The sequence below is a fragment of the Pseudophryne corroboree genome, chromosome 1 (genome assembly GCF_028390025.1).
Source record: "Pseudophryne corroboree isolate aPseCor3 chromosome 1, aPseCor3.hap2, whole genome shotgun sequence".
NCBI classification, from domain to species: Eukaryota; Metazoa; Chordata; class Amphibia; order Anura; family Myobatrachidae; genus Pseudophryne; species Pseudophryne corroboree.
In genome coordinates this window covers 409,736,252-409,749,658 of record NC_086444.1, presented here as the reverse complement: position 1 = coordinate 409,749,658, position 13,407 = coordinate 409,736,252, and the positions used below count along the sequence as shown (strand labels likewise).

General features: G+C 45.1%; 2 protein-coding genes across 2 annotated transcripts in view; both read left to right on the top strand.

Moving 5' to 3' along the window:
- The window catches only part of FICD (FIC domain protein adenylyltransferase), a 1,034,845-nt gene that overhangs the window by 600,903 nt on the left and 420,535 nt on the right, over positions 1 to 13,407 (top strand). The window lies entirely within an intron of this gene.
- SDS (serine dehydratase) overlaps positions 2,525 to 13,407 on the top strand; it is a 68,439-nt gene continuing 57,556 nt past the window's right edge. The window contains exon 1 of the mRNA XM_063913284.1: positions 2,525 to 2,664. The gene's annotated coding sequence lies outside the window, so the exon portion shown is untranslated. The remainder of the gene's footprint in view (positions 2,665 to 13,407) is intronic.

Sequence of the window (13,407 nt, the reverse complement as noted above, 5' to 3'; positions counted from 1 at the left end):
CAAAAAGCAATACAATAGATACTGTAATCTCTTTGTCCATTGGACACAGGGATGCACATTTACAGTACAGGAGAGGTCATAGGTCGGTTTGAATAGGTAGGCGATGTCTTTCCCAACTGCTCTTGTGGGTGGTCTCCTCTGGATTCCCGCCGCATACATAATGTACAGTAAATACAGTTTATATCTATATTCTGCTCCTGCACATAACTATCCGCAGGAACATGCGATCTTTCTCAAACCAACACCGGAATGTTACCCTTAAAATACCCTCCAGCTGGATACCAAACACCACCTTATTACCTTGTTCTGTCCCCTCCTATTCTGTAAAGGTGAATCCCTTTGTTCTGAAACCATTTAAACTGTTGTTACTTTCTGATGTGGTGCAGGGAGGCTATGTGTTCATTGTGCACTATTTGGATTAAATATGTAATGCATTTTGATAGCTTTCCATGCGTTCACAAACTCTACCATAAATACCCATACCACGCACTAATGCGCAGGACCGCGGGAGCGATCATACGCAAATTGCGAATATGTGCACGCACGTCAGAACAAGTACACGCACGGAGGCCATCTGTGTGTAGTTTGTACGTGATGCGTATACTGCAATATTTTTTGACTTTGACAAAACGAAATACTGCTGATTTTTTTTTAATTATATTATTAAAAAGGACCTCAAAATAGGCTGGGTCCAAAATCCTGGCAGTTGGGATCCCAACAGTCAGAAGACCAACTTCCCACAACCTAACCCTAACCGTCCGCCGCAGCCTAACACTAACACCCCCCATCCTCCCCTCCCCACAGTCTAACCCGATCCCTCCCCCTAGTGCCTAACCCCAACCCCATCCCCTGTATTTACTTCTGGAATCTGCCAGGATTCTGACCGCAGGGATCCTGCAGTCGGTCGTCTTAACAGTGGGTACCCTGACTGCTGGTATTTTGACCGCATCTCCTCAAAATGCATAATACAGGTTGAATATCCCATATCCAAATATTCCGAAATACGGAATATTCCGAAATACAGAATTTTTTGAGTGAGCGTGAAATAGTGAAACCTTTGTTTTTTTGATGGCTCAATGTGCACAAACTTTGTTTAATACAGAAAGATATTAAAAATATTATATTAAATGACCTTCAGTCTGTGTGTATAAGGTGTATATGAAACATAAATGAATTGTGTGAATGTACACATGCTTTGTTTAATGCACAAAATTATTAAAAATATTGGCTAAAATGACCTTCAGGCTGTGTGTATAAAGGTGTATATGATACATAAATGCATTCTGTGCTTAGATTTAGGTCCCATCACCATGATATCTCATTATGGTATGCAATTATTCCAAAATACGGAAAAATCTGATATCCAAAATACTTCTGGTCCCAAGCATTTTGGATAACTCAACCTGTACAAGGAAAACAGGCTATCAAGCAGCAGTCTACAAACATGAATGTTATATGTATCCAACAACTTATTTGAGGTAAAAATAGAGATAACACAAAAATAAAGAGGCTGGAATCATAAATACTGTATAAAACTGCAACATGAGAATAAACATGAGTTGTTGTTGTTGTTGTTGTTGTTGTTGTTGTTGTTGTTGTTGTTGTTGTTGTTGTTGTTGTTGTTGTTGTTGTTAAGGAAAATCATCTCAGAAAGATATTAACAAGTTGGAATTGTTTCTAAATTATACAAAGAGGTCACGTGTACCTCCTGTCTAATAGCCAATCTGGCCATAGGGTAGAAAGTATGAATGTATGGCAACCAAAGAAAAACATTTCTGCTCTTCCCTTCTTACCAATACACAATTCCATCCAGTTCATTTGATAAAGATGGGAGAGATGGGGTGACAATAAGGATAATCCCACTGGGATAAAGCCCTGGACACACCGGGAGATTTCTCCCAGAGATGTGAGCTGAGCGATCTAGCACGAACACTCAGCATACATCTCTCCCCCCGCTGTATGGTTCTCAATTGTAAATTGCATTAGAATATGCTGGCGCTATATAAATAATATAAATAAATGTAACTACAACTACTACTACTACTACGCTGTCAATCACACTGCAGCCGCATGCTTGCTGGATGCGGACGCAATGTGTAAGGACGCGCACGCGCACTGCGGTCAGTGCACATGTGCAGACAGATGGATGTGACCGCTTGGCTGCGTCCATCTCTGAATCAGGCCCATAGTCTCATCAACTATTGTGGCCTAAAACTGGGCTACAATTAAACAAAACTTGCTATGTAGAACTGGTAGATGATGGAACAAGGAAAAGCAGCTTTGATCTCCTAAACTAATAAATTCTAAGTCATTTCAGATCAGACACTTTCTCTCCATTTTTGTGTCTTACATGGACTACTGACCAGAACAGAATATGTTCACTTCAAACAAGAAGAGTGTATTGTTTACAGTATAAATGGAAATGTCCTACACTAAACAAGTACTGCCCTGACGTCAGCAAGTTTATGTTTCAAATTACGCAGCGTACCTTTCTATCCAACCCTAGGCCTGGCTCCCTTTCCAGATCACATAATCAGGCGGTCTTCTACCAAGCTTAATAATGAGGACAACTGCCAGCTTGTGGCCCTTCAGCTGCATATTGCATGTTTAGAATATGGAAAACATTAACTGAATAATAAAAGGTTCCTCATAACATAACAAAAGGTAGGTCCAACATCTCCTACTGTCTGAATTTGATACTTCTGGGTCCCTCTAAACGGTTATACAAACACAACACATCATTAAGAAGTGACACCTTTGTCCATCACACATACCTGGATCCCATTTTCACTATATACAAAATGCATTTGTTTATTAGTCCTCAGCTTCTTTTTTTTTCTCAGATAATTTTATTGACAGGTTTGCCTAGATAAAAAACAATGGGGCAGATGTATTAACCTGGAGAAGGCATAAGGAAGTGATAAACCAGTGATAAGTGCAAGGTGTTAATTTAAATGCACCAGCCAGTCAGCTCTTAACTGTCAATTTGCATATTGGAGCTGATTGGCTGGTGCGTTTATCACCTTGCACCATCCCAACCGCCAGAATGCCAGCAGCGGGAAGAGCACAAGAGCCCCTTGCAGGCTCGCTGTGCTCGCCACGCTGCGAACATTGTGGCGCGCCATGCTATTTATTCTTCCTCCAGAGGTGTCGTGGACACCCCAAGGGGGATAATACTTGTTGGTATACTGGCAGTTGGGATTCCGGCATCGGTATGGTGAGCGCCGGGATCCTGACAGCCGGTATATCAAGTGCCACCCCTTCCAGATTATATCAAGAGGTTAGGAAGAAACATTTTCACAGGGTGTCTTTATATACCTGGGATAAAGTGTAGGGCAACCAAACATCAAAACATTTCCCAGTTGTTTCTTCTTTAGATAGAGACATCTCCGTCCAATCCATTTAAAAAAAAGGAGATTCTGGGAAGTAACAAAGCTAGAGGTAAAGGGCTTACGGTCATTAGGTCGACAATACTTAGGTCGACAGTCATTGGGTCGACCACTATTTGTCGACATGCATTAGGTCGACATGGCCAATAGGTCGACATGAAAAATGCGATTTGATTTTTTTTTTTTTTTTACTTTTTGATCCACGTTGAGTACAATTGGGAACAGTAACCTGTGCTGAGCTCTGCGGCAGCAGAGCGAGGCACCTTCCCGAAGCATGGCGAGCGAACACGGTGCACCAATTGGGGTTCCCTGTCACGTTACGAAGAAAACGACACCAAAAAAGTAAAAAAACTCATGTCGACCTTTTTCCATGTTGACCTTGTTCATGTTGACCTAATGACCATGTCGACCTAATGACTGTGAACCTAAGTCTTGTCAACCTAATGACCCATACCCTGGTAAAGGGTCCTGTCAAAGTCGAAAAATATCATGATGCATATGCCTTGTACTAACCCCTCATGCACAAGCGCGCTGCTCGTGCACCCACTCCCCCGTACGTGCACATACCCGCAAGTTGCGTAAGGGACGCACCAGCGTCTCGTGCGCATAAGATGTGTATTTACGGCGGAGTTTGTAAGCGTGTAGCGTGCGACTCGATCATAGCATATTTAACCCATATAGTGTGTTTTATAGCTAATATTGCCCTAGCCAATGTCAGCGAGTATGTTTAGTTTAAACGGTTCCTGGACAGAGGGATTCCTCTTTGCATGATAGGAAGGGTCAGATAAAGGTTGAAAGGTGGTGTCTAGTATCCAGCTGTAGGATATTTTAAGGGTAACATTTTGGTGTTGGTTAGGAAAGGATCGCTCGCTCCTGCGTATAGTTATGTGAAAAAGTAGTTTATGAACATATATTGTATTTGCTGTAAATTACACATGCGGCGGGAATCCTGAGGATACCTCCCACCAGAGCAGTTGGAGAAAGACACAGCCCACCTGTTCAAATCCACCTATGACCTTTGCTATAATGTGGAGACACATTCCTGTGTCCAATGAACAATGAGATTATAGGGACCATTGTATTGTGAATGTATGTTGTGTATATAAAGACCACCATTGCCTGGCAAGTCACTCACTCTCTCTGAAGGCTTTCTCTCTGAATGCTGAGGGCTGGATCCAGGACGCGCTTGCGAATCATCCCCACGTATGTATATTTCTCTGTAGCCATTTTGTTATCCATTTTGTTCGCCATTTGTTCTCATTGTGTTCTCATTCTGTTCGCTCTTGTTTGCGATTGTTCGCTATTGTTCATGTATATTCTGTTATTCTGTTTAGATTTCCCTGTTAGTTTGTAGTGTATAACTTGTATTGTGTTTTTCCCCTTTTCTCTAAACAATCCACGGCAGTGTTAGAACTGCTGCGGTTTTAAATCCAAACCAGGTCTTGTGTTTTCACTGTTTACTGCAAAGGGCTTTTCTTAGCGTCTCAATCGCTCAAACAGCATACACATTGTTAAGGTTTTTAAGTGTTACATCACTGTAGTATTTGACTACTAAGGTTTAGAGTATAAGCATTGCGTATCATTCTGTGAGCGTCTGCGCCGCTCGTGTCTCACTCTCACGGCGCAGCGTCTGCTACGCCAATAGCGTAGCAGTACGGTACTCGGTACGCCTATAGCGTGCTTGGTACAAAGCGTGAAACCGTGAGCGTACGCATCGCTCGTGCGTCGCGCCCACAGCTTAGCATCTGTTACGCTAATTGCGTACCCCTACGGTACTCAGTACGTAAATAGCGTACTTAGTTCGTAATAGTAAATAGCTTATGTTTAAAGGTAATAATTGATATTATCAGTCCGAAGAAACCCACTGGTAAAGCCTCAGCTTATTCTTATATATTTGGAAATTCTTTCAAGTGGTTTTGGGCTGCTGTATCATTTATTGTACCTTTTTTAATAGCAAAATAAAGAAATTAAAAAAAAAAGCACTTACTGATGTGGTGGTGCACATACAAACAGACTGGTGGTATCTGTGCCAATCCGAGCAGGTAAGGGCAGACCATGTCTTCTAACTCAACTGCTTTATATAGGCAAAGATAGGGTCTATGCACTGGCGTATTTATAATGGGTGCAGTGTGTGAGGTGCACACTGGCCACTGAGGTCCAGGGGGACCCACACTGCACACCCTGCACCCAGTATTTTGAATAGTTACCCTCCGGAGTCCTGCAGCACAGCACGAATAACTGGGAAAATGTTGCAGCTCCATTTTCCCGGTGTTTTCCCCTAGGGACCCTAGTGTCCGGAGCTACAGCGCTGCCGGCTAGAGAGGAGGGGGCCCAGACGGATCCCGCACACAGGCCTTCTCTTCTCTAGATACACCCCTGGGTCTATCGTGCTGATTCAGAGGTGGACGCTATAGTCAACCACCGCATCTTTGTATGAGGTGGCTGTTAGACAATATTCCATACTTGCCTACTCTCACGGAAATGGCCGGGAGGCCCCCGAAAATCTGGTGGCCCTCCCGGCCCCCCCAGAAGAACAGGCAGTCTCCCAATTTTCTAGATTTCCCCTGCCCGGCCGCCCACTTAGTGAGTAAAGTGGGTGTCCCGGCCAGTTGATGACGCGATTCTCACTGATCATAATAGCCAAGCCCCCTGCAGTATAATGCCGGTAATATCGGCATTACAGAGTAGGGGCGTGGCTTCAATGATGCAATTGTGGTAACCACACCCCCGCTCTGCCTCTACCCGACCCCCTCAATGCGTCATAGCCCCGCCCCACCCCCCTGCTGGGCCAACCTGGCTGCTTTCTCCCGGTGAGAGCAGCCAGGATGTGGGCAACTATGCAATATGCAAATGCTGCAGGGGGTGTCATGTGTAAATAGATGCCCTCCTGCCGGCTTCACTAATCTGCTGCTGCGCTCATTAACCATGATGGAATTCTGAACGGCATTCCTGAACCTGATGAACTGGGTGACAGTGGCTGCAGAAATCATTTATTTAGTAATGTGATATCAGGCAATGATAAAATCTTCCCTTGTGCAATGTGCAGGCTCATGGCCTGAGTCAGTGATGCAGGTAGCTCCAAATGCAGACAGATGAAGGAATTGTTTTTGTATACTGTGCATGCACATATGTGTATGCTCGGGCAATTATGATCTAGGCTGTATTTTCTGTATGGGAAATGGGCTACTCTGGGTGGCAGTTGGGCGTATGCACAAAGGGGCGTAGCTACCATAGGTGCAGGCAGTGCAGCTGCTATGGGGCCCAGAGCTGAGAAGAGCCACCTTCCCTGTCAAAGTTACATGTGTTACATTTTTCACCATTGGGTGGTACGTAGGGGTGCTTTCAAACTTGGGGCCTGCAATATATCTAGGTATGCCTCATTACAGGGGCACTGTAATGAGGCACAATATGAACGGGGAACACTATACTGTATATCATAATGTGAATTGGGGGTACTGTGCTGGCAGCACTGAAATGTGACATAGGGTGAACTTAAGCACTACTGTGATTCATAAAAGAAACTAGGGCACAACATTAAGGAAGGCTCTACTATGGTTCAGAAAATGTACTAGGGCACTATTATAGGGCATAAAATTAACACCTGATGCAGAGAAGTGTCTCTCTAGAAGACGGGGGGGCCTTCAAAATGTTATGGGGCCCACAAAGTTCTGGCTACGTCCCTGGTATGCACACATATTCCGCAGCGCTTTTACGAGAATATTTCAGTCATTCACATTAGTCCCTGCCTCAGTGGTGCTTATAATCTATCACATTTCCATATATATCCTATAAAGTGACCATCAGTTTTTGGAGTGTAAGCAAAAACCAGAGAAGCCAGAGGAAAGCCATGCAAACACTGGGAGAACATAAACGTTTCACACGGGTAGGCAATGACTAGGAACTGAACTCAGGACCTCACTGCTGTGAGGGAGTAATGCTATACACCAGTGGTTCCCAAACATTTTTGAATTATGGTGTCCTAAAGCATCAGATTTTTTTTCACGGCACCCCTAGGCCAAAAGTTTTTTACTGAGAAATTAAGAAAGAGATGTTAAATTAAGCAAATTGTGTTTATATGTCATCCTTAGGTTCAATTATGTGGTGAGGGACAAGATTTGCTTCTTTGTCCACATATTTTATTATTGACAGCAACCAGCACTGGTTTTGCCTATTACATTGTCCATTAATCATTTGAATTGGTCCTGGACCACTAATCCAAGGCACCTCTGCAAGTGTCCGAGGCGACCAGGGAGCTACGGCACAGTTTGAAAACCACTGATACTGTATACACTATGCGGGCATCCATGTTCCCCTATTATGAACTTCAGAACACTCATATTACTTTATTTTATTATTTTACAATTTCTGGGAATGCATGTATTTATTTCTGCAGAGAAAACTAGAGATGAGCGCCTGAAATTTTTCGGGTTTTGTGTTTTGGTTTTGGGTTCGGTTCCGCGGCCGTGTTTTGGGTTCGAACGCGTTTTGGCAAAACCTCACCGAATTTTTTTTGTCGGATTCGGGTGTGTTTTGGATTCGGGTGTTTTTTTCAAAAAACACTAAAAAACAGCTTAAATCATAGAATTTGGGGGTCATTTTGATCCCAAAGTATTATTAACCTCAAAAACCATAATTTACACTCATTTTCAGTCTATTCTGAATACCTCACACCTCACAATATTATTTTTAGTCCTAAAATTTGCACCGAGGTCGCTGTGTGAGTAAGATAAGCGACCCTAGTGGCCGACACAAACACCGGGCCCATCTAGGAGTGGCACTGCAGTGTCACGCAGGATGTCCCTTCCAAAAAACCCTCCCCAAACAGCACATGACGCAAAGAAAAAAAGAGGCGCAATGAGGTAGCTGTGTGAGTAAGATTAGCGACCCTAGTGGCCGACACAAACACCGGGCCCATCTAGGAGTGGCACTGCAGTGTCACGCAGGATGTCCCTTCCAAAAAACCCTCCCCAAACAGCACATGACGCAAAGAAAAAAAGAGGCGCAATGAGGTAGCTGACTGTGTGAGTAAGATTAGCGACCCTAGTGGCCGACACAAACACCGGGCCCATCTAGGAGTGGCACTGCAGTGTCACGCAGGATGTCCCTTCCAAAAAACCCTCCCCAATCAGCACATGATGCAAAGAAAAAGAAAAGAAAAAAGAGGTGCAAGATGGAATTGTCCTTGGGCCCTCCCACCCACCCTTATGTTGTATAAACAAAACAGGACATGCACACTTTAACCAACCCATCATTTCAGTGACAGGGTCTGCCACACGACTGTGACTGATATGACGGGTTGGTTTGGACCTCCCCCAAAAAAGAAGCAATTAATCTCTCCTTGCACAAACTGGCTCTACAGAGGCAAGATGTCCACCTCATCTTCACCCTCCGATATATCACCGTGTACATCCCCCTCCTCACAGATTATCAATTCGTCCCCACTGGAATCCACCATCTCAGCTCCCTGTGTACTTTGTGGAGGCAATTGCTGCTGGTCAATGTCTCCGCGGAGGAATTGATTATAATTCATTTTAATGAACATCATCTTCTCCACATTTTCTGGATGTAACCTCGTACGCCGATTGCTGACAAGGTGAGCGGCGGCACTAAACACTCTTTCGGAGTACACACTTGTGGGAGGGCAACTTAGGTAGAATAAAGCCAGTTTGTGCAAGGGCCTCCAAATTGCCTCTTTTTCCTGCCAGTATAAGTACGGACTGTGTGACGTGCCTACTTGGATGCGGTCACTCATATAATCCTCCACCATTCTATCAATGTTGAGAGAATCATATGCAGTGACAGTAGACGACATGTCCGTAATCGTTGTCAGGTCCTTCAGTCCGGACCAGATGTCAGCATCAGCAGTCGCTCCAGACTGCCCTGCATCACCGCCAGCGGGTGGGCTCGGAATTCTGAGCCTTTTCCTCGCACCCCCAGTTGCGGGAGAATGTGAAGGAGGAGATGTTGACAGGTCGCGTTCCGCTTGACTTGACAATTTTGTCACCAGCAGGTCTTTCAACCCCAGCAGACCTGTGTCTGCCGGAAAGAGAGATCCAAGGTAGGCTTTAAATCTAGGATCGAGCACGGTGGCCAAAATGTAGTGCTCTGATTTCAACAGATTGACCACCCGTGAATCCTTGTTAAGCGAATTAAGGGCTGCATCCACAAGTCCCACATGCCTAGCGGAATCGCTCCCTTTTAGCTCCTTCTTCAATGCCTCCAGCTTCTTCTGCAAAAGCCTGATGAGGGGAATGACCTGACTCAGGCTGGCAGTGTCTGAACTGACTTCACGTGTGGCAAGTTCAAAGGGCATCAGAACCTTGCACAACGTTGAAATCATTCTCCACTGCACTTGAGACAGGTGCATTCCACCTACTATATCGTGCTCAATTGTATAGGCTTGAATGGCCTTTTGCTGCTCCTCCAACCTCTGAAGCATATAGAGGGTTGAATTCCACCTCGTTACCACTTCTTGCTTCAGATGATGGCAGGGCAGGTTCAGTAGTTTTTGGTGGTGCTCCAGTCTTCTGTACGTGGTGCCTGTACGCCGAAAGTGTCCCGCAATTTTTCTGGCCACCGACAGCATCTCTTGCACGCCCCTGTCGTTTTTTTAAAAATTCTGCACCACCAAATTCAAGGTATGTGCAAAACATGGGACGTGCTGGAATTTGCCCATATTTAATGCACACACAATATTGCTGGCGTTGTCCGATGCCACAAATCCACAGGAGAGTCCAATTGGGGTAAGCCATTCCGCGATGATCTTCCTCAGTTGCCGTAAGAGGTTTTCAGCTGTGTGCGTATTCTGGAAAGCGGTGATACAAAGCGTAGCCTGCCTAGGAAAGAGTTGGCGTTTGCGAGATGCTGCTACTGGTGCCGCCGCTGCTGTTCTTGCGGCGGGAGTCCATACATCTACCCAGTGGGCTGTCACAGTCATATAGTCCTGACCCTGCCCTGCTCCACTTGTCCACATGTCCGTGGTTAAGTGGACATTGGGTACAACTGCATTTTTTAGGACACTGGTGAGTCTTTTTCTGACGTCCGTGTACATTCTCGGTATCGCCTGCCTAGAGAAGTGGAACCTAGATGGTATTTGGTAACGGGGGCACACTGCCTCAATAAATTGTCTAGTTCCCTGTGAACTAACGGCGGATACCGGACGCACGTCTAACACCAACATAGTTGTCAAGGACTCAGTTATCCGCTTTGCAGTAGGATGACTGCTGTGATATTTCATCTTCCTCGCAAAGGACTGTTGAACAGTCAATTGCTTACTGGAAGTAGTACAAGTGGGCTTACGACTTCCCCTCTGGGATGACCATCGACTCCCAGCGGCAACAACAGCAGCGCCAGCAGCAGTAGGCGTTACACGCAAGGATGCATCGGAGGAATCCCAGGCAGGAGAGGACTCGTCAGAATTGCCAGTGACATGGCCTGCAGGACTATTGGCATTCCTGGGGAAGGAGGAAATTGACACTGAGGGAGTTGGTGGGGTGGTTTGCGTGAGCTTGGTTACAAGAGGAAGGGATTTACTGGTCAGTGGACTGCTTCCGCTGTCACCCAAAGTTTTTGAACTTGTCACTGACTTATTATGAATGCGCTGCAGGTGACGTATAAGGGAGGATGTTCCGAGGTGGTTAACGTCCTTACCCCTACTTATTACAGCTTGACAAAGGGAACACACGGCTTGACACCTGTTGTCCGCATTTCTGGTGAAATACCTCCACACCGAAGAGCTGATTTTTTTGGTATTTTCACCTGGCATGTCAACGGCCATATTCCTCCCACGGACAACAGGTGTCTCCCCGGGTGCCTGACTTAAACAAACCACCTCACCATCAGAATCCTCCTGGTCAATTTCCTCCCCAGCGCCAGCAACACCCATATCCTCCTCATCCTGGTGTACTTCAACACTGACATCTTCAATCTGACTATCAGGAACTGGACTGCGGGTGCTCCTTCCAGCACTTGCAGGGGGCGTGCAAATGGTGGAAGGCGCATGCTCTTCACGTCCAGTGTTGGGAAGGTCAGGCATCGCAACCGACACAATTGGACTCTCCTTGTGGATTTGGGATTTCGAAGAATGCACAGTTCTTTGCTGTGCTGCTTTTGCCAGCTTGAGTCTTTTCATTTTTCTAGCGAGAGGCTGAGTGCTTCCATCCTCATGTGAAGCTGAACCACTAGCCATGAACATAGGCCAGGGCCTCAGCCGTTCCTTGCCACTCCGTGTGGTAAATGGCATATTGGCAAGTTTACGCTTCTCCTCCGACAATTTTATTTTTGGTTTTGGAGTCCTTTTTTTACTGATATTTGGTGTTTTGGATTTGACATGCTCTGTACTATGACATTGGGCATCGGCCTTGGCAGACGACGTTGCTGGCATTTCATCGTCTCGGCCATGACTAGTGGCAGCAGCTTCAGCACGAGGTGGAAGTGGATCTTGATCTTTCCCTAATTTTGGAACCTCAACATTTTTGTTCTCCATATTTTAATAGGCACAACTAAAAGGCACCTCAGGTAAACAATGGAGATGGATGGATTGGATACTAGTATACAATTATGGACGGGCTGCCGAGTGCCGACACAGAGGTAGCCACAGCCGTGAACTACCGCACTGTACTGTGTCTGCTGCTAATATAGACTGGTTGATAAAGAGATAGTATACTCGTAACTAGTATGTATGTATAAAGAAAGACAAAAAAACCACGGTTAGGTGGTATATACAATTATGGACGGGCTGCCGAGTGCCGACACAGAGGTAGCCACAGCCGTGAACTACCGCACTGTACTGTGTCTGCTGCTAATATATAGACTGGTTGATAAAGAGATAGTATACTCGTAACTAGTATGTATGTATAAAGAAAGAAAAAAAAACCACGGTTAGGTGGTATATACAATTATGGACGGGCTGCCGAGTGCCGACACAGAGGTAGCCACAGCCGTGAACTACCGCACTGTACTGTGTCTGCTGCTAATATATAGACTGGTTGATAAAGAGATAGTATACTCGTAACTAGTATGTATGTATAAAGAAAGAAAAAAAAACCACGGTTAGGTGGTATATACAATTATGGACGGGCTGCCGAGTGCCGACACAGAGGTAGCCACAGCCGTGAACTACCGCACTGTACTGTGTCTGCTGCTAATATAGACTGGTTGATAAAGAGATAGTATACTCGTAACTAGTATGTATGTATAAAGAAAGAAAAAAAAACCACGGTTAGGTGGTATATACAATTATGGACGGGCTGCCGAGTGCCGACACAGAGGTAGCCACAGCCGTGAACTACCGCACTGTACTGTGTCTGCTGCTAATATAGACTGGTTGATAAAGAGATAGTATACTACTAATATTATATATACTGGTGGTCAGGTCACTGGTCACTAGTCACACTGGCAGTGGCACTCCTGCAGCAAAAGTGTGCACTGTTTAATTTTACTATAATATTATGTACTCCTGGCTCCTGCTATAACCTATAACTGGCACTGCAGTAGTGCTCCCCAGTCTCCCCCACAATTATAAGCTGTGTGAGCTGAGCAGTCAGACAGATATATAATATATATAGATGATGCAGCACACTGGCCTGAGCCTGAGCAGTGCACACAGATATGGTATGTGACTGACTGAGTCACTGTGTGTATCGCTTTTTTCAGGCAGAGAACGGATATATTAAATAAACTGCACTGTGTGTCTGGTGGTCACTCACTATATAATATATTATGTACTCCTGGCTCCTGCTATAACCTATAACTGGCACTGCAGTAGTGCTCCCCAGTCTCCCCCACAATTATAAGCTGTGTGAGCTGAGCAGTCAGACAGATATATATAATATTATATATAGATAATAGATGATGCAGCACACTGGCCTGAGCCTGAGCAGTGCACACAGATATGGTATGTGACTGAGTCACTGTGTGCTGTGTATCGCTTTTTTCAGGCAGAGAACGGATTATAAATAAAACTGGTGGTCACTATCAGCAAAACTCTGCACTGTACTGAGTACTCCTAATGCTCCCC